This window comes from Syngnathoides biaculeatus, chromosome 12 (genome assembly GCF_019802595.1).
Source record: "Syngnathoides biaculeatus isolate LvHL_M chromosome 12, ASM1980259v1, whole genome shotgun sequence".
NCBI lineage: Eukaryota > Metazoa > Chordata > Actinopteri > Syngnathiformes > Syngnathidae > Syngnathoides > Syngnathoides biaculeatus.
The window spans coordinates 4453354-4472737 of NC_084651.1; the positions used below are offsets into that span (position 1 = coordinate 4453354).

The 19384-nt window shown below is 42.7% G+C and overlaps 1 protein-coding gene and 1 pseudogene across 5 annotated transcripts in view; both read right to left on the bottom strand.

The window, feature by feature from the left end:
* The window catches only part of atrnl1a (attractin-like 1a), a 114275-nt gene that overhangs the window by 27780 nt on the left and 67111 nt on the right, over window positions 1-19384 (bottom strand). The gene's annotated exons all lie outside the window — the stretch shown is intronic.
* Window positions 18850-18968, bottom strand: LOC133510319 (5S ribosomal RNA; annotated as a pseudogene).

The window sequence follows — 19384 nt, forward strand, 5'->3', positions numbered from 1 at the left end:
GCCTTATATCATCATTGGCCAAGTTATATTTAACTTACTATCACAATGTCACGGCAAAATACTAATGTAAAATTTGTTTTTTCTTTATGTCAGTTTAGATTCTGTCATCGGGGTAATCTGCAAAGGTTGACAAAGCAGCTGGACTCTTCTTGCGTACTGAACCTTGATTTTTGTTGTCACATTCCACCCATCCCGATGATGCATTTGTATACTGCTTCCATTCTATAGTCCGTGCTATAACCAATAAAAAAAAAAAAAAATCCTTACGATACTATACGTGAGCGCAAACATGTTTTCCAACCTCCACATGGACAGGTGCTGCGGAAAGGGTATTAAAATCATATTTTACGACTTGATGGACAGACTGCAACACTTTGGAATACATTTTTGACAGAGGAGATGATGATAAAAAAAAAAACTGCGTCGACAGATGGAAGTCGTTGACGAGCAAACACGCACGTCTGCTCCGCCAAAGGTCGTAAAAGCATACATGCGTCTCGTTATCACCGAGAATCACAACTGATTTAACACTTTTAAAAGACACACACTTTTTTGTTTTAAATCTCCTTTTGAGAAATCTGTTTTATATACGCTTTGTGTCGCAATACTTCTGTTGTGGACATACAGTCACAGAACGTGAAAGAAAAACAAAATTTGATGAACGACACGTATGGGAAGAAAACCAGACTAAGAACATGTTTACAGAACAGATGTAAACAAGACTGGACTAAGCTCAGCCTTGGATCGAGGAGATCAAAAAGTCTACGGAAACCAACCAAAATGGAGAACACAAAACTAAAACTAGATTGAGATCATATGAGAAAAGATTGCGGAATTGACAACATATATGGTATGGTAAGTATGGAAAATGAACATGTACACAAGCTAAACAGGAGAGTAAGATGAGATCAAGAACACGTGTAAACAATGCAGGACCAAAAACCGCTATGGAAACAAAAAACTGGATAAGAACAGTTATGGGAACAAAAGAGGATCAAAAATGGAAATATGGAAAATTAATTGGATCAACAAAACCAGCTTGATCATGGATTATGTCACGCTACAAAAAGTTCTGTCTATCTTGACAAAAAAAAAATGGAGGACCTGAGCCGAGAAACCGTCCAATATCGGGGCTAAAATCCTATCGTCTGATATCAGCATAACTCATACAGAAACAAATGGCAAACACACACGCACAGTTTCCTTGGTGACTATTTATTCTGTTCATTAACGCCATTTAGCCGCATGTCCCATTAGCATCAAGCTCCCATCTGTCCACAGCCACTGGAGGCCTCCGTGTGTGTGTGTGTTGTTGTTCTGATTCCCTCCACAAACCAATCAAACATCAAATCCATTTACATCCCACCTGGATCAAGCAGCAGTGCCTACTTCCTGTCACGTGAGCGTGCGTCGAAGTTGGGACACGAGTGAGGCACACGCGACTCGCTAGCTGGCCGCATGCTATAAATGAAATCCAGTTTTGTTTACGTGTTCTGGATCGAGTTTTGTTTTTATTTTTTTAAAACAGGTGTCAAACTCAAGGCCCGGGGGCCAGATCCGGCCTGCCACGTGGTTTTATGTGGCCTGCGGAGGCAAATTATGTGTAACAACTTTCATGATTTTTGCTAAAATCTGCACCAAAATTTCCCATTGTCATATCCTAAATGATAATACTGAGATATCACAAGTATTTATGTTTCCAAACATCAACAATAGTTGAAAAACCCGTTCCAAAACTACTTAAAAAATGCCACATGTAAATATGATTAGGTGGCCACAGATTTTTACAGTCATACTGACCCTCTGATGGAAACCGTAACTATAATGTGGCGAGTTTGACACCCCCTGTTTTAAAACATTTTGTCAGTTTCTGGCTCAAGTTGTGTGGCTATACTTTTTTTTTTTTTTTTTTTAAAAACCTGATTGTTTCTCCACTTTTTCTTGATCTGGTTTTGTTTCTGTACATGTTCTTGATTTACAGTAGTTGTTACCACCCTTCTAATTTTGGTTCCGAGGCATCTTAATTCAGTTTTGTGGACAAATTTTCTCAGTCCCATTTTCCGGCCATACATGTTCTCAATCTAGTTTTTGTTTCTATAAGTGTTCTTGATCTGGTTTTGCTTCTGGGAGTGCTTTTGATCATTTTATGTACAACATACAGCAATCCAACCGTATTTTTTGTAGCACACTTCAGTAGACCAACTTCCCAAGTGTGTGTGTGTGTGGTGTGTGTGTGTGAGCGTGCATGTGTGGCCGCGCATGCACACGTGTCAGGACATAAGGACGACTCAGCATGTTTGCCAGCCAGCCCGCGGGCCCCCGTCTCCAGAACTTTCGAACAAGGAGCGGCCCAATCAATCTCTAATCGATAGCCATGTGGAGCCATTAAGGTGTGTGTGCCAGTGTACAAGTCTGTGCGTGTGTGTGTGCGTGTATGTGTGTGTGCCAACGGTGAGGATGAGGCAGCGTCTTCGGGTCAGCCATCAGCGCCCGAGACGGGAAGCTAGCTGGCAGTGAGAAGAAGTCGATGGCAGCCCGGGTTTGACAAACTCAAAAAAGAGCGAGACGGTAAGAAAGTGGGAGGGAGAGAGGGGAAAGAAAGAAAGAAAAAAAGAAAGAGAGAGATTTTAAATGAGTGGAAGAGATACAAGAAAGTAAAGAGGCAACGTGCCAACCAGAAGCCAGCACAGCAACATTCAACATCAACCGCCTACAACGCAGCACCAATGTCACTATGAAAGTCCGTTTACACTGCGCCAAATCGGGTGAGCAATGACCTCACGACACGTACTGATCGTCCAATCTGATTGCTATGTTGTCACCGAATCAGGTTTCACATTTACATGCATCCACATCAAGCATTTTCTATCTATCAGAACCTGAACGTCGGCCCTGAAAAGCGGCGTTATTTACAGTCGACTCTGCTCGACGATAGCGAGAAACTTTTACATCTTTGAAAACAAGAACCATCGGGGTGCTTCTGGGTGGCAGAAAGTAATCGACTATCATTTTGCGGCGGTGCTCCCACCCAAAAGCTTTTGTTTAGTTTCTATTTCGTAAAAAAACAACAACAAAAAAACATTTGAAATGAATTCAGCAGAACCTGAAGGAGAAGAGGATGAATCGAGTGGAGGTCATAAATAAAGAAAAGACGGCAAGGCTGACAGACGTTTCAAACGACTGGCGGGCAAACTTCCATCGTCAGGTTTGTGGAAGACTTTTTTTCTCAGTGGTGTGGATGAAATGCATGTTTGGGTTGTCCATCCATCCATCCATCCATCCATCTTCTACCGCTTCTCCCGGTCGGGTCGTGGGGAAAGTAGCTTCAGCAAGGATACCCAGACTTCCCTTTCCCCAGCCACTTCTTCCAGCTTTTCCAGAGGGATCCCGAGGCGTTCCCAGGCCAGCCGAGAGACATAGTCTCTCCAGCGTGTCCTGGATCGTACCCGGAGTCTCTTTCCAGTGGGACATTCCCAGAACACCTCAACAGGGAGGCGTCCAGGAGGCATCCGGATCAAATACCCAAGCCACCTCATATGGCTCCTCTCAATGCGGCTCAAGACTGAGCCCCTCCAAGATGACCGAGCTTCTCACCCTATCTCTAAGGGAGAGCCTGGACACCCTGCAGAGGAAACTCATTTCGGCTGCTTGTATCCGGGATCTTGTTCTTTCGGTCACGACCCACAGCCCATAGGTGAGGGTAAGAACGTAGATCGACTGGTAAATTGAGAGCTTCACCTTTCGACTTAGCTCCATCATCACCACAACGGACCGATACAAAATCCGCATCACTGCAAACGCTGCACCGATCCGTCTGTCGATCTCCCGCTCCATTCTTCCCTCACTCGTGAACAAGACCCCAAGATACTTGAACTCCTCCACTTGGGGCAGGATTTTGTCCCTGACCCGGAGAGGGCTCGCCACCCTTTTCCGACTGAGGACCAAAGTCTCAGATTTGGAGGTGCCGATTCTCATCCCAGCCGCCTCACACTCAGCTGCGAACCGCACCAGTGAGTGTTGGAGATCACGACTTGATGATGCCAGTAGAACCACATTATCTGCATAACTGCAGATGTTTGAGTTGTCTTTGAGTAATTGAAGAAAAATAAAAAGCACATCTGTGCCATGAAACCGAGAGACATAAAAGACAATTCATTAGCCTGTCCCTTAATGATCCCGAGTTTCAATAACAGGAAATGTCAACTCTGGCTTGAAGCGATTTAGCTCACATAACACCTTAATTAGAACTGACACTTCGCACGTTCAACTACGGCGGTACAGAAGAAGAATGCTGATCTCATCGTTCAAGCAATTTCCCCCGGATTGCTCAATGGCGCTGCCTTGTTTGAATTTACATCCGAGTGTTTGTTTACTCGGAGAACACCCGGAAGTGCGCATGACGTCATGCTGAAAAGGTCCATAAACTCGGATTGAATGTGTGTCTTCCTTCGCCCGAGATGAAATCGGCACACATCTGGCGTCCTTGTTTAATCTTTTAATGGTCAAAGTGTGCGCGTGCGTGTGCGGCAGTTTATTGTTATCTGAGCAGATTTCCATCTCGGCTCCCCGGGGGCCGTTCCAATCCCGCCGTCATTGATTGGCTGCGGTGTCTCAAACGACGGAGAGCGCCCAACGCCGGCGTGAAATAAAATGAAGCGTAAAGTACTTTTTACTCTTTGTCGCCGCTTTGAATTCCAGCGCACGTTTGGAGACGACGGTAACAATAAGACTAAAGAGTTTTAAGAGTGCTGACTGCTTTGTGTAACCTGGAAGGAGCGTTTGGGTTCAGATTGACCGAAGAAACCAGTTCACTTCCTAATATGATCAGTCAAAAAGAGCAAAAAAAGAAGTACAGTAAATGAATTGTTGATGACGAGTATCTTTGATGTGGATCGTAATTTTAATATTGTCGTAAAAGTATTGAAGTCAATCAGAGGTGGCACTGGTCTCAGTTGTAGTTTGGAAGCAAAACTTGATCAAGAAAATGTACAGAAACAGAACCGGATAAAGAAAATGCCTGATGGAAACAAAAATGGATTAAAGAACACGTTAAGAAAAGCAAAGATGAAGAACACACATTGAAACAAAGAAAAAAAAAAGGATCGTGAAAACGTAGAGAACCAAAAATGGATCATGGACGCATGTAAACACTCTCAGTATAAGAACAAAACTGGATTAAAAAAACAAGTTTGTGGGGGGGATTGAGCATTAAGAACACATGGAGAAAAATTATGATTCTTAAAAAATAAAACATGAACCTGAATGGGGTTGAAGAACATGTACAGAAACAAATTAAGATCGAGAATGTGTGGAAACAAAACTGGATTGAGAACATGTAAGGAAAACTAACTCAATCGAGCTTATGTAAGGAAGCAAAACAGGATCGAGGACACTTTCCAGTAAATAAGAATTATGAAAACAACTGGATCAAGAGCCACTACAAAATTGAAATAAGTACAGAAACAGGGCGGCACAGGGACGCAGCTGGAAAGGGTTGGCCTCACAGTTCTGAGGTCCTGGGTTCAATCCCGGCCCTGCCTGTGTGGAGTTTGCATGTTCTCCCCGTGCCTGCGTGGGTTTTCTCCGGGCACTCCGGTTTCCTCCCACATCCCCAAAAACATGCAAATATTCTAAATTGCCCCGAGGTGTGATTGTTAGTGAGGCTGTTTGTCTCGATTTGCCCTGCGATTGGCCAGTTCGGCGACCCATAAAGTGTGTGCCCCTCCACATGCCCGTTGAGGGCTGGGATGGGCTCCAGCACTCCGGCGCCCCTCGTGAGGATACGCGGTGAAGAAAATGGATCCGTGGATGGACGTACGGAAACAAAATAAGCTAAAAAGCAACAACCATCTTGTGACATAAAAGAAAGCAAAAGACTAAAGAACAAAAAAAAAATAATAATAATCAGTGATTGGCCACCTTCTTCGTAAGGAGCTTTTGTCCTTGTTCGCAAATGGATGCTCTCTGCTGTCCGATTGCTGGCGAGAATGGAGGCTGCTCTGCCTTCAGAGAGACTCTCCACACTGAAATCACCTTCAAGTGAAGCACACTTCACCAGTCACACAACCTCGGCGACACGCATCAAAAAAATACTTAAGCGCATCGGTACAATGGACACATGTATGCATCCAATGCTTTGCCAGTCGTCAGAGCTCAGCGCACGTTACTGCCCCCTACAGGACTGACGATGAAAAGCGGGTCACGCAACACCTCTTCAGTCTCGCCTCCTCACAATCAGTCAAAGGAGTGGCATATGTATCAATCTATTTACTGAACCGCTTATCCTCATGACGGTTGCGGGAGTGCTGAAGCCTATCCCAGTTGTCATTTGGGGCACACCCTGAACTGGTTGCCAGCCCATCGCAGAGCAGTGGAATAAACTCTCCTCATGTCTGAAATGGATTAGCTATGAACATAAATACTTCATCTTGCCAGCCCATTGATGCTAACGCTAATAAACAACTAGCTGCGCTGGTGATTGTGCCAGTAAACAAAGCATTTTTTTCAGAAACACAACTTTAGTTGTGCTTCTCACGTACTAAACAATAGCCACATAAGGGAATGTTTATAAATAGGCCCCATTGAGGGAATCAAAATGTCTATATTAGAATACAGATTACCATAAATATCCTTTAATGTTAGATCCACTAGCTAATATATGATGCTAACCACCAAGGGAACAGGCTGAGATTAGAGATAGAGCGAGAGAGAATGTATTTAATGTATATAATGTAAAATAAATGAAAGTATTAACACTACAATGCCGTTTATTTTTGAAACCAAAACATTTGGTTTGATTTGGCCCGCCTGTTGAATTTTAAAAGTCAATGTGGCCCCTGGGCCGAAAAGGTTTGCCCACCCCTGTTCTACTCAATAAAACATGAACCTCCCGTTTCATCATTTTGGGCATATCACAATTTTTTTTGTCATATTTTCACTCTTGGGCATGTGACAAATATTTTGTAATATTTCCACACGGAGCCTTGGAGGAGGAAATGACTTTCAGTGACTGTCAAAATATTGAAACCCGGATCTCTCATTTTGTTAAAAGAGTCTTCCTTTTCGACTCAATGTAATAATAAGCACGTCAAAGTTATTTAGAGTGATCTTTTGGATATTAAATTTCTTGATTGTGTGTTTGTGCACGCGTGTGAATGCTAATAAGGGAGCTAATAAAGGCGGTGGAAGTGTTTTGGGCCGTCATGGCTGATTGGCCAGCTGCGGGGGCTCTCGCTGTTTGTTTTGCGAGTGCTAATAATGGCGCTGAAGACTTATAATTAGCAACTTAGTGAGGTGAGGAAATTACAGACGAAGAATTGATGGCGGGAGGGACGATAGGCGGGGGGGGGGGTGACGTCTCGACATGCTGCGACAACAATGATAAAAATACAAAGAATAATGGCAAATATTCGCAAGTTGTAAAAAGATCCAACATATGACTCGTATTTACACTCATTAATACTCAAAAACGAAAGGGGGAAAAAAGGAATTTAAAAAAAACATACAAACAGAAAAATGGGTTCAGAACACATGCAGAAGTAAAACTGGATCAAGAACTCCTATGGCAACGTAACTGGATCGAGAACACGTGGGGAAAAAAAAAAAAAAAAAAAAAAAAAAAAAAAAATCGAGATCAAGAACCCATACGGGAAACAAGAGCGGATCAATATGTTGTACGGAAACAAAACTGGATCAAAAACGTATGGATGTAGAAGACGGATACAAAACTGGATCAAGAAAACGGGGAAAACTGGATAAAGAACTGAATTGTGTATGTGCGGAAACGGAACTGAATCAAGAACGTGTATGGAAATAAAACTGGATTTAAAACAGATATGGGAGCAACTGGACCAACACAATAATGTACGGAAACAATATTGAATCAAGGAACCAACGACCAAGAACATTTATGGAAACGATACAGGATCAAGAACAGATATGGAACCTCAACTGGATCAAGAACCTAAACGGAAACAAAACTTTGTCAAGGTTAAAAAAATGCTATTAGGCATTAAATCTGAACTGCGCTAGTGAACGAGTAACATTAGCCATGCTAGCAGAGATGCTAATTAAGATTTTTTTCAAGCCACATAATTTCGACAAGCTACCTACCGGTAAAGATCCTAAATAAATCGTGAAAATGCTACTAACAAATGTCATCCGCAAAACGTATTATGGCTAAATGTAAACAATATGAACAGTACTGCAACAAAGATTTCCCTTTCAAGCACCCAAGTTGTGACTCACTTCATGAAAACAATAAACAGGATGTGTAACTGTGCTTCGCCCACCATGGCAAGCTAAACGCCGAGTTTTGTTCCATCCTCTTATCATTCCTCGCTTGCGACGACGACAACAGATGGCGAACGAGCGAGTGGACCAAACGACAATCGAAACCTGAAGACGACCGCAACATCTGCCCGCGTTTCTCGCGCGTCATTCCGCCCACTGACCACCGCCGTTTGTTTTTGTTTGTTTTTTTTTGGACTGTGCAGTCGAGCCTCGCAATTCTGGACTAAGACCAATACGAAATGGCAAATGATAAACAACCCCCACAACATAAAACTGAAAAGGAAACGGCTTTTGAATGAATGATTTTTAAAGAAATGTGCCAGAAGTGTGTCAAAGAAATGCAACAAAACATAATAAAAGCGAAGTAAATAAAGAAAAAAGTAAAAATGAAAATGATGTTTGTTCTGTCCAGTCATCCTTATCCATAATGGATGGGCCATTTTTTTTTTTTTTAATCTAAACTCCCTACACTAAATCATGTATCTTGTGTATGAAATGTGCACTATCAAAACATTATAATCCACCAGCCTATTTATTATATTTTAAACATCTGTTTTTTCACTTGACATAAATTGCGCTGATTATTTATACGATCCAAATAAAGTCCTCCCCTTTAATAAAAGAAAGACACCTGTTCAATGGCGAGATTTGCACCGCGGCCACGGCACCTTTCAAAAAACAAGGCTTCCCGTGAAAAATTATATTTATCTACGAGACAATAATAGGTGAATACCTAGCCGCGTGATGAATGGCTATATTTAATTGCGGAGAGGTATTATCAAAGGCGGGTCATACGCGGCGCGTGAACTGCGCGTGTACTTGCTGGCTTTTGTGTGGGATGATGGATGACGAGATTAAGTTTGAACAAAAACAAAAAAAAAAACCTGCCCTCGGTGTGCGCTTTGAAGTGGAGCTCGTGATTTAGGTTATTATTAATATCGAGCACAACGCTACTTGCGCTGCTTCATCAAAGACCAAAGGGTCACATGACCAAATCGTGGTCATAGTATTTCCACCAGGGCCGCTATTGAGATTTCTTTTCACGGTCACTTTAACAAAAATACATTTGAGTTACCGTAAATCTAAGGACGATTCCTCTAAAATCGACGGTTTGATGTTTGAATATTTAAGAATCAGAAACTACGTCACTGATAATGTAGTGGTACACACACCCCTGACTCTGGTGAGAGCAGCGTGGGATCGATTCCCGCTCAGTGATGGTGTCGATAACTGCCCTGCGGCTGACTGGCGACCAGTTCAGGGTGTAGTCCACCTTGCACCCGAAGCTAGCCAGGATAGGCTCCGGCTTTCCCGTGACCCTGGTGAGGATGAGCGGCTGGGATAATGGATGAATCTGAAACTTGCTGGAATCAAAATGGCACTAAATCGTGTCATAATTTGACTGTAGAATCGTAATCAGAGTCAATTCAGCCGCATCTAATCAGAGGTGAATCAAATCCTGCTGTATTTTTTTAAATTATCTGAGCCAATTCTATCATATATATGCCAATAATTGCGTATTTAGAGTATTGAGGATGAAGTAAATCACATATCATATTCAGAGTGTACACATGTGTCTGTATTGTAATTGGAGTTAGTTCTATCATAACTGGAGTGTTAATATAATCAACTCGTAAAACTGAATTAAGTCATTCTTCAATTGTGGTGAATCACAAGGTAATTGCGTCGTAAAATATTGTCTCACAATGGGAATGGATCATCATCAGTGTAATTAAGAACATCTCGAAATTGGATCGAATTGTAGTTCATCATATTCTAGGTGAAAAATCATCATATCAAGAGAATCTTATTATTCAGTCAACCAAATCATATTGTGTTGTAAAAGGGGTAAACCATGTCATATTGTATTGTTATTAGGGTTCAATTATAGTGTTAACATTTTATGTCATTATTCAATAAGATAGATAGATTCCTAAAAATTCACTTTTTTTAATCTAGTGCTCCATTGCACATTTACAGAGACACGGCACTAAATCAACATCCGAAAAGATCTCTCACGTTAGCTTATTCGCGAGGTATCTGTGTCGCCACACACGTCCTTAGATCACCTATGTCACCCCCCCAAAAAAAAAAACAACAACAAAATAAAAACAGCCGGAAAGAACAGAAAAGTGTGAAGTTTGCGGAGGGGCGGAAAAGGCGCGACAATCAAGCAAAACAGAAGCGACATTAACCGCCCGCGGCGACACAGGCGGCGGCGTCCGCGGTGGCGGAGTGACGCTACATAGACGCCCGCTGCTCGCGTGTGCCACCGCTTGTAATCAAACACTCCACATTGGCGCTTCTTTGTAATTATGTGCAACTTAATGATGTGTTTGCCGGCTTCATTAAAACACTCGCAGACTCCCCCCATCCCCTCACGTTACGGAAACTTTTAGCGGCACTTTAATAACCGCAGAGATTAGATGCCCGTCATGAATATTTACTCGGAATACATTCACGCCTCTGCTAGATTGCAGATTTTTAAGCAATCGCTTTTATGGGTTTTTACGGCGTATAATCAAGTCCGAATTTAGAGTTGTGCAACTTCTGTGTCGCACTACGTTATGCAACAACATGCTAGCCGGCATTGAGCACTCTAATTATGATACAGTACAATTCAACATGCGTGATGTAATTCACTCCAATTACCGTAAAATATGATTCCCTTCAAATCTCGTCAATCTCATAACAATCCAATATGATTCGCTTGCAAAATAATTCAACTCCAATCATGACACAATGCAATTCAATAGGCGTGAATACAATGTTATATATACACACCGTCATTTCCGGCCTATTAACCGAGATTTTTTCCCCACACGCTTTCAAACCTGCGTTTTATGCGGTAATGCGGCTAATTTGTGCATTATTTTCCTAACGGCCGCAAGCGAGCGGAAAAGGTAAGAGACCGGTGGAATATATGTGCCGAGGAAGTGATTTTTACCGGTCTGGCCCTGTTAGCGCTGCGCTAGCATGTTACTGCCGTGTCTCAGTGATTTTTACCAGGCCTTTTTTTTTTTTTTTTTAAACCGGTCCTGTTAGCGTGGCGGCGCTAGCGTTAAACTCTCTGTGTACCATTTTCTTTGTAAATATCTCGTGTTACAATGTGGGTTTCAATGTGGGCACCTGCGGGTTTTACACAGCTGCAGCCTATCCATGTACCAAACAGTATTTCCTTTACAATTGTACCTGGTGAGGCTTATAACCAGGTGCGCCCAGTAGGCCGGGAATTACGGTAATCTTACAATATTCTCTGGTTTAATTCATTTTTGTAATAAGAAAGGTTACGACATACTTTAACATACAGTTAGCACACGACTTTAAAATTAATTGCTGTCAACTCCAATCCAAAAACTTGAAAAATTTGCACAGGTGTATTTGATTTTTTTTGGTGTGAATCACGTAGCTGCGTAAAATTGACAGGTTTCTATTTTTGAGAACTCGATGACGCGGTGATGAAAATGAACTACATGAACTTTTTTTTTTTTTTTTTTTTTTTTGAAGCGACAGGATGATTTCAGGGTTTGGCGAGGGCGCTAGCGGGTCCTGTCAGAGCGAGCGAGGGTGTTAATGGTATTAACGCGACCGGCCGTTCTGGCAGCTCGGGTAATGTGCGCGGTGTAATTGGCCATGATTTAAAGACCCTCTGATGGCTTCGGTTGCGTTCGGCGCAGTTAAGCAAATGAGAAGTTGAGCATCAGACACGAGTTCACACGCTCTCATACGACCAAGCCACACAAAAAAAAAAGATTGAATATTTAGTCCGTAGCGCGGTGACAATGATAGAAAGGCTGAAACTTTGTCACTCGATGATAAAATTCACTTTGATTACAAAACGGTTCGATTCGATTTACATTGAGTAAGGGATTTACTCTAATTACAATCATGTATTTACTCATATAACAAAACATTTCGCTCCATTTATGCTGTAGTACAATACGATTTAATTGTGGTCAAAATATAGAAAAAAGTCACTTCCAAAGACGATCATGTGCTGTGTCTAAACTCTAATTACAAAATGACAATTCTGTCGTGGACCTCCGGTGCAGAGCTGGACCCAAATGCAGGACTCCAAGACGAGGACATGATGTCAGGGGTAGTTTTATTCAGGCTGAGGTGGCACAGAAACACTGATGAGGATAGCTCAACACTGCACTATTTTCAGTGGTGGAGATTCCTACTGTCTGTGAATGCAACTCACAAACTCAGGGCACAATGCATAACAAACTGGCAAATCCCAGTAACCAAAACTTCAACTTAAATACACCATCTAATTACAGTCCCAATGTGAAAAAGCTGTGAGGGGTGACAGATGTCACCGGCCAGGGCAGTGGCCACGCCCCTCTCGGCCATGGTCCAGCCTGGCTCATGACACAATTCACTCCGATGAAGTTACGATACGCCCTGCGATTGGCCGGCGACCAGTTCAGGGTGTACCCTGCCTCTTGTCTAAGGGTAGCTGGGATAGGCTACCGTAGGCCCAGGACCCCCAGTGAGGATAACCGGTTTAAAAAAATGGATGTGTGGATGGATGGATGTTTACGATTCACTTCAATTATGATACAATTCATTCAAATCACGACATACGATATAATTCACTCTGATTGCAATATACTATTTTCTTCCAAATACAATACGATTAGTATACTATACATTTCACTAACATCATTATACGATTCCCTACCAATTACGATACTATGCGTTGACTCAGATTACGATACCAAATGATTCAAAAAGTGAATCACATCATTTTGAATCCAAACTGGGTGAATAATCATAAATTGGGCAAATCCTAATATATTTTTGTATATAAATTGGACTGACCTTTATCATATCGTTTCGGATCAAATTTAGGGTATCATGTAGTAATTTGAGTGAATGCAATCACATTTTAATTGGCGTGAATCATATCACATATTGTCATTTGAGTTAATTAATATAACTGAAGAGAAATGTATTGCATCATAATTTGTAGGAAATCAAAGTACATAGTAAGAATTTGGGAGTGAATTCTATGAAAATCAACTTGAATTGTATCATAACTGACGTGAATCCCATCGTACATGTGTACAGGTGTCAAACTCAAGGCCTGGGGGCCAGATCCAGCCTGCTGTATGATTTTATGTGGCCAGCGAAGACAAATTATGAGTATGAACTTTCATCATTTTTGTTAGTCTGTACTAAAATATCAAATTGTCATATCATAAATGATAATGTTGAGATATTGCAAGCATTATTGTGCACCAGCAACACTTTAAAAACACAACCTTGATTTCTAATTCCAAAACTAGCTCATAAATAAATTTCACTTGTAAATATGACAGGGCGAAAGATTTTCATGGTTTCACAGTCATAACGGCCTTCTGGGAAACCGTAACTACAAAGTGGCCCGCGACAAAAATGAGTTTGATAACCCTGATGTAGTGATTCTAAAAGTCATGTAACTGGAGTGAATCTTATCGAACGGCATCTGCGACATTTTTGTAGGCTTGACGGATACACGGTATCCCCAGTGTATTGGTACATGCACGGTATCGGCCTCGAGTGATAAAGATGACCATTTGAAAAATGAAAATCTTTCCTCTAACAATAAGTGCACCTGCTTTTCAAGTGAACGGGTGTCATGGTCGTCGGGTTGACGGCGGTGAAGAAGACGCAAAGCCTCTTAGAGGAGCAGGATTAGCGTGATCATTGTCCGCCAGCTTATAGCAGGACAAGCGTTTGTTTGCCGCAGAGATATGTTTAGCAGCACATTTCCCACAATTCCCGTGCCCACAATAGGCCGGCACGCAGGGGATGAAGCTTAGGGAGAATTTTGGACTCAGCTCTGCTGCCAGCATGAGCATCTTTTTTTTTTTTTTTTGAAATCTAAATGTACATTTTGTGCTGATGTACGGAGGAATTTCCAGACAAACCACATGCTGCTGATCATCACTTTTTTTACACTCGGAAAATTTCCATAATTTTACATTTTGGTAGATTTGCAGGCGTGACCCCCAAAAGTTGGCTAAGTAGGGCCTTGTGTAATTAGTTTAAAAATTCAGCCCCAAAAGCCACTTTGACTTTGTAAAAATGATATTCGGTCGACATGTATATCATGAGCACACCTGCAAAAAGTCACACGGAGGCACTGTCGAAAACAAGTCGGCCATTTTGATTTATAGTAGCCATTTTAGGGTAATTTTCACTATTTCTATTTTTTTTTTCAAAATCCCAAGAAGCCATTGTAAAAAAGACGGGAAATCTGAAATGTTGGTTGGAAGCAGTCAATGTCACGTACTTTTTATCCATCCATCTATCCACTATATTTGCCGCTTATCCTCACGAGGGCCGCTGGGAGTGCTGGAGCCTATCCCAGCTGTCAACGGGCAGGAGGCGGGGTACACCCTGGACTGGTTGCCAGCCAATCGAAGGGTACATTGAGACAAACAGCCGTGCTCACAATCACACCTAGGGACAATTTAGAATAGAATTATTGTTGCATCTGGGATTGAACCTGAGACCTCAGAACTGTGAGGCCAACACTTAACCAGCTGAACCACCGCGCTGCCACATAATTTTTATATTTCGGTAAATAAATCTGGGTGGCTCGGTGGACCAACTGGTTAGAAACATGGACTAATTGGAGATTAAATTGTCCTAAGGTGTGAATGTGAGTATAACTGCTGTCTGTCTCTGTGTGCAGGTCAGGGTGTACCTCGCCTCCAGCCTGATGACAGCTGGGATTGGCTCCAGCACTCCCGTGACTCTTGTGAGGATAAGCAGCTCAGAATATGGATAGATGGGGAAAAAAAAAAAATCTGTGCTAGAAGCTATTTTGATTTAGAAACATGAAATCTGACAGGTGTGTCTATTACTTGTTAGCCATTTTGGGATTTTTTTTTTCATGTACCAAATGTACCATACTTCAATTTATTTGTTTTTTCCATGTTTTAGGAACCAGTGATTTTTAGTCTGGTAAAAGTAGAATTAACCAACAGTTCACAAGCTCCCTCTAGTGACAAAAGAAGAATTGCTGAATGTTAAAACTGCATGCTAAGCCCCCCCCAATGCCCTTTTTTTTCTTAATTCAGTACGGTACAGTTTAGCCGTATTTAGCTTTTAAGTACTGTATAGTTCGATTTAAACTTTCAGAACTGTTTGTTTTCAGGGCTGCGGTTTTCATTTTCATATACATATTTAAAAGGCATTATTAATGCTAAAATTGTTCGGAACGTGACAAAATTGTGGTGGGTATGCGGAGGTGGGTGTGGGGGGAGTTTGATGCCCCCCCCCCCCCCAGAATTTGGACAAATGAGGTGGTCACCCCTTTGCACAGCATTGGAATAAAACCCTACTATACACTCGCGTGTTATAACGTTGGTCACAATGGTGGCACTTGGAGAGCTAAATAATATTTGAGATAGCGCGTGATGCGAAAAGTTCCCAACTCCCCAGTATTCCCGAGCTCATTTTACGACTTGCATCGGACCTCCAGGCCACTTGGGGGCAATGCGAAACCCGTGGTCAGCATTTTTTTCCTTACGGGCGCTAGCGCAGCCTATAAAGTTTTTATATGGAATGTTGTCTTCCGTCAATAAAAGGATGATAAGATCCCAGGTGGAAGTGAGCCGCTGTTATATGAAAGCAGCCGCTAGCTTAACGTAGCTCGTGCCGCGACTGGTGCGTTGTTGCAGTTGTGTGTTTTTAAGGGGTGCGCATGCCGAGCTCCATTATTGATGAGAAGCATACCACAGCAGCATGCAGCATTAATGCGTCCTTTATGGCGCCATGTTTCTTTGCGGTTTCCTCGCTGGGGGGTGTTTTCTGCTTTTGCCGTTTTTATTTTAACATATGAAATGACGGACGAGATGGAGACCCCCACCCCCGCCGTCCCCTCCGGGTTGGACCTGTCAGGTGATTCCAACCTGACGCCGCCTTCGTCGTTCCATTAAATCACGTCGGCTCGACGGGAACCGGGCATCGTCCATTACTCTGCCGAGCCGACGGCGGGCTGTCTTGGAACGACGTTTGCGTTAATTCCGTGTGGGAATCCGTTACAGCCTTTGTTGTTTGTTCAGGCTACAATCAATTGTAAATGAATAAGTCACACAGATACAAGGTCTGTGGACACTTTAACGCTTCCCATTTTTCAGTGCCAAAGATATTAAAAGTTAATGTGTGGCGAGCGGCCTTGTCAGGCGGCGCTAGGATGTGTGTAAATGTTTGTGGAAAGGGACCGCAGTGGTGGAAGGTGCGCAAACAAGGATACAGCCACTAACCGAAGAGCTTTTAAACCGCGGGAAGCACGGTACCGTTCACTCGGAACCCGCCAACGATGGATGAAGTAAAAAATTCTACACAAAGACGCTGACAGCTGAATTCAGATAATTAGATGATGATGAATGTTCGTGTCGAACTTTACCACCCTGTGCCGGCTTTCCACGAGTTCGATGCTAATCAATAGCACGCGCGTTAGCATTAAATTAACTGATTGAAATGACAAACATTTCATTTTACAACGACTGACGTCTACTACTGGAAAAACAGTGGCATATATATATATATATATATATATTATATATATATATATATATACATAAACTATTCCTATAAGTTTACAAAAGGATTTTGTTTCTCACTATAATTCGATATACTGTCGCAAAACAAAGGGGTTGTTTCAAGCCTTCGAAGCCAAAAAGTTAAATACGTGCATATGATTTATTAAAAAAAAACAAACAAAAAAAAAAAAATCATCACAAACAGAAGTTGATTGTGCCGGTTGTCTTAATTCTGATATGATTCACTACACTTAACATTTACTGCCATGACGATGCCGTATCAATCACTGTAAAAACTGCATCATGTGATTCATTCCGATTACAATAAGTTTCACTGCATGGCCGACGTGATGCAATTCGCTCAAATTACGATGCAATTTGCATCCTTTTAATCAGTCTTTGTATTTCGCGGATTATTCAGAAAGTATCGCCTGTGCAAAAACGGGGTCAAAGTGTATCCCCCTTTTTTTTTCCTGGCTGTTTTCACCTGTCGGGAATTCGCACCGACGCGGGGCGATTCTGCTCGCCCCCCACCCCCCCTCCCCTCCTCGCCGCCGCCAGGTGAGCGCCGTCGCCGCCGAGCCGCGCATTAGCCTGACGTTTGTTTCCGAGGCGATTGCGGCGAGCGAGGGCACTCCGCCACCAGGCGACTTTAAGCGAGCGCGACAGGAGGCGGTAAAGCGATACGGCGGCGCAAGGACATCTCCCTCAAGACACACGCTGCCGTAATACCCTTTTTGTGTTCATCTCGTCCCGTCCCGTCCGCTTAGGATTCTTTCCGGGATGCGCCCCGGGCGGTCCTGCCTCCGCTAGTATATCTTCCTCTTCATCATCTTCCTCTTTGTGCCGCACACTGGCGTCCTCTGCTCAAGGTTGTCAATGTGACTGACGTGCCAGCGGGTGGACGCTGGTATGGGATGATTGATTTGTGAACACACCAGAAAATTCACCTCAAATGAGATCCCGTACGAGATCAAAGTTCATGAAATTGTGTTTTTCCCACTTTCTGTGAATCCTCGAAAGGATCAACCTTTGATGCCAACATTAGACTGCCTAGGCTAAAAATCTTTAGCATTTAGTATCATTCGATTCTGATCAGAGCTCATTTGGACCATTAAATATCTTCTTCTTTTCCTTTCGGCTTGGGGTCACCACAGTCTGTCATCTTAGATCAGGGGTTGGGAATCTATGGCTCGCGAGCCATAACTGGCTCTTTTGGCGGTTGCATATGGCTTGCGGAGCCCTCATAACGACAAACTGTACATGTGATTTCTGTCGTGCAGAGAAGGTTTGTCCTGGTGGGGCTGCCGTAGTTAGGCGTGGGAGGCAACGCAAAAGATGTAGAAACAGTTTGGCCTTGTGGGTTGCTGTATTTTTGCGTGGTAGTCGATGTCCAGAGGTCCAGAGGGGTCTAACGTTGGTCATGTCGGAACAACTAATTATGAAAACGCTTTTCACAAAGGTCGCTCAAAGAAAAATAAATATGAGTACCACCAAAGTTTTCAACAAGAGTGGACAGACTTTGTGGTGATGGAGGGTTCTGCTGTGTGTTTAAATTCACAGATGAGTACGCCAAAGCATTCGTACTCGACGTTGCCAATCAACATTTTGCCAACTTCGCATAAAGACTTTTTAGATTATCTTAATCAATCGGATAAAAGGCATGCCTTTGTCGCCAAGAACTGTTCACCATCCTACCAGCATGATGGAATTGAAATTACATTCACGATTAACGTAAATCTCAAAGCCTGCATGAAGCTTAATCTGACGATGTATGAAACAGGCTAACAAGCCATTAGCAAAACCAGGAAGCACCTGAAGTCCTTATGTTATTTAAAAGAATTCAGAGACTTTATTGTACTCTCAAAGTGTTGGTTCTACATAAATGCACAAAATACACTTGTATTTAGTTGAATATTGCATAGCTCTTTTGAAATTACATTTTAAAATATTTGGCATTTATGGCTCTCTCAGATGAAAAGGTTCCCGACCCCTGTCTTTATCCGGGGAGAGAAGCTTACAGCACCTGGTATTCCCGAGTGGTCTCCCGTCCAAGTACTAACCAGGGCCAACTCCGATTAGCTTCTGAGAGCCGACGAGATCTGGCGTTCTCCGGGTAGCATAGCCGTAAGCCCCCTGGACTATTAAATATAAGGTCTGGAATTTGGCCCTATAATTTCTGCCAGCACCTTTTGTGGCGGTGATTAGAAGTAATAATATGATCGGAATTGTGAACTAAGGTCTTTCTTTCTTTGTGAGCCATCGTAGAGTCACTGAAGTAGAATTTCCTAACTTTTGAACTTCCTTTCAACATCCCAGACACAACCGCATTAAAAAACAAGGGAACAAACTAGCGCCATTAGCCTTGGCTTTTTTGTCACCCTTCCCCAACGTCAGCGGCGCCTGGCTGCGTCTCGGCGCTAACACAAACAACAAAACAGCTCGCAGTGAGGCGGCAAAGTGAAAGCCAACAAATCCTCCTAATTGGGGCTCTGCATCGGAAATACAGTACTCGGGAGTCCATTTCCACGGGAGAGCGCCCGTCATCG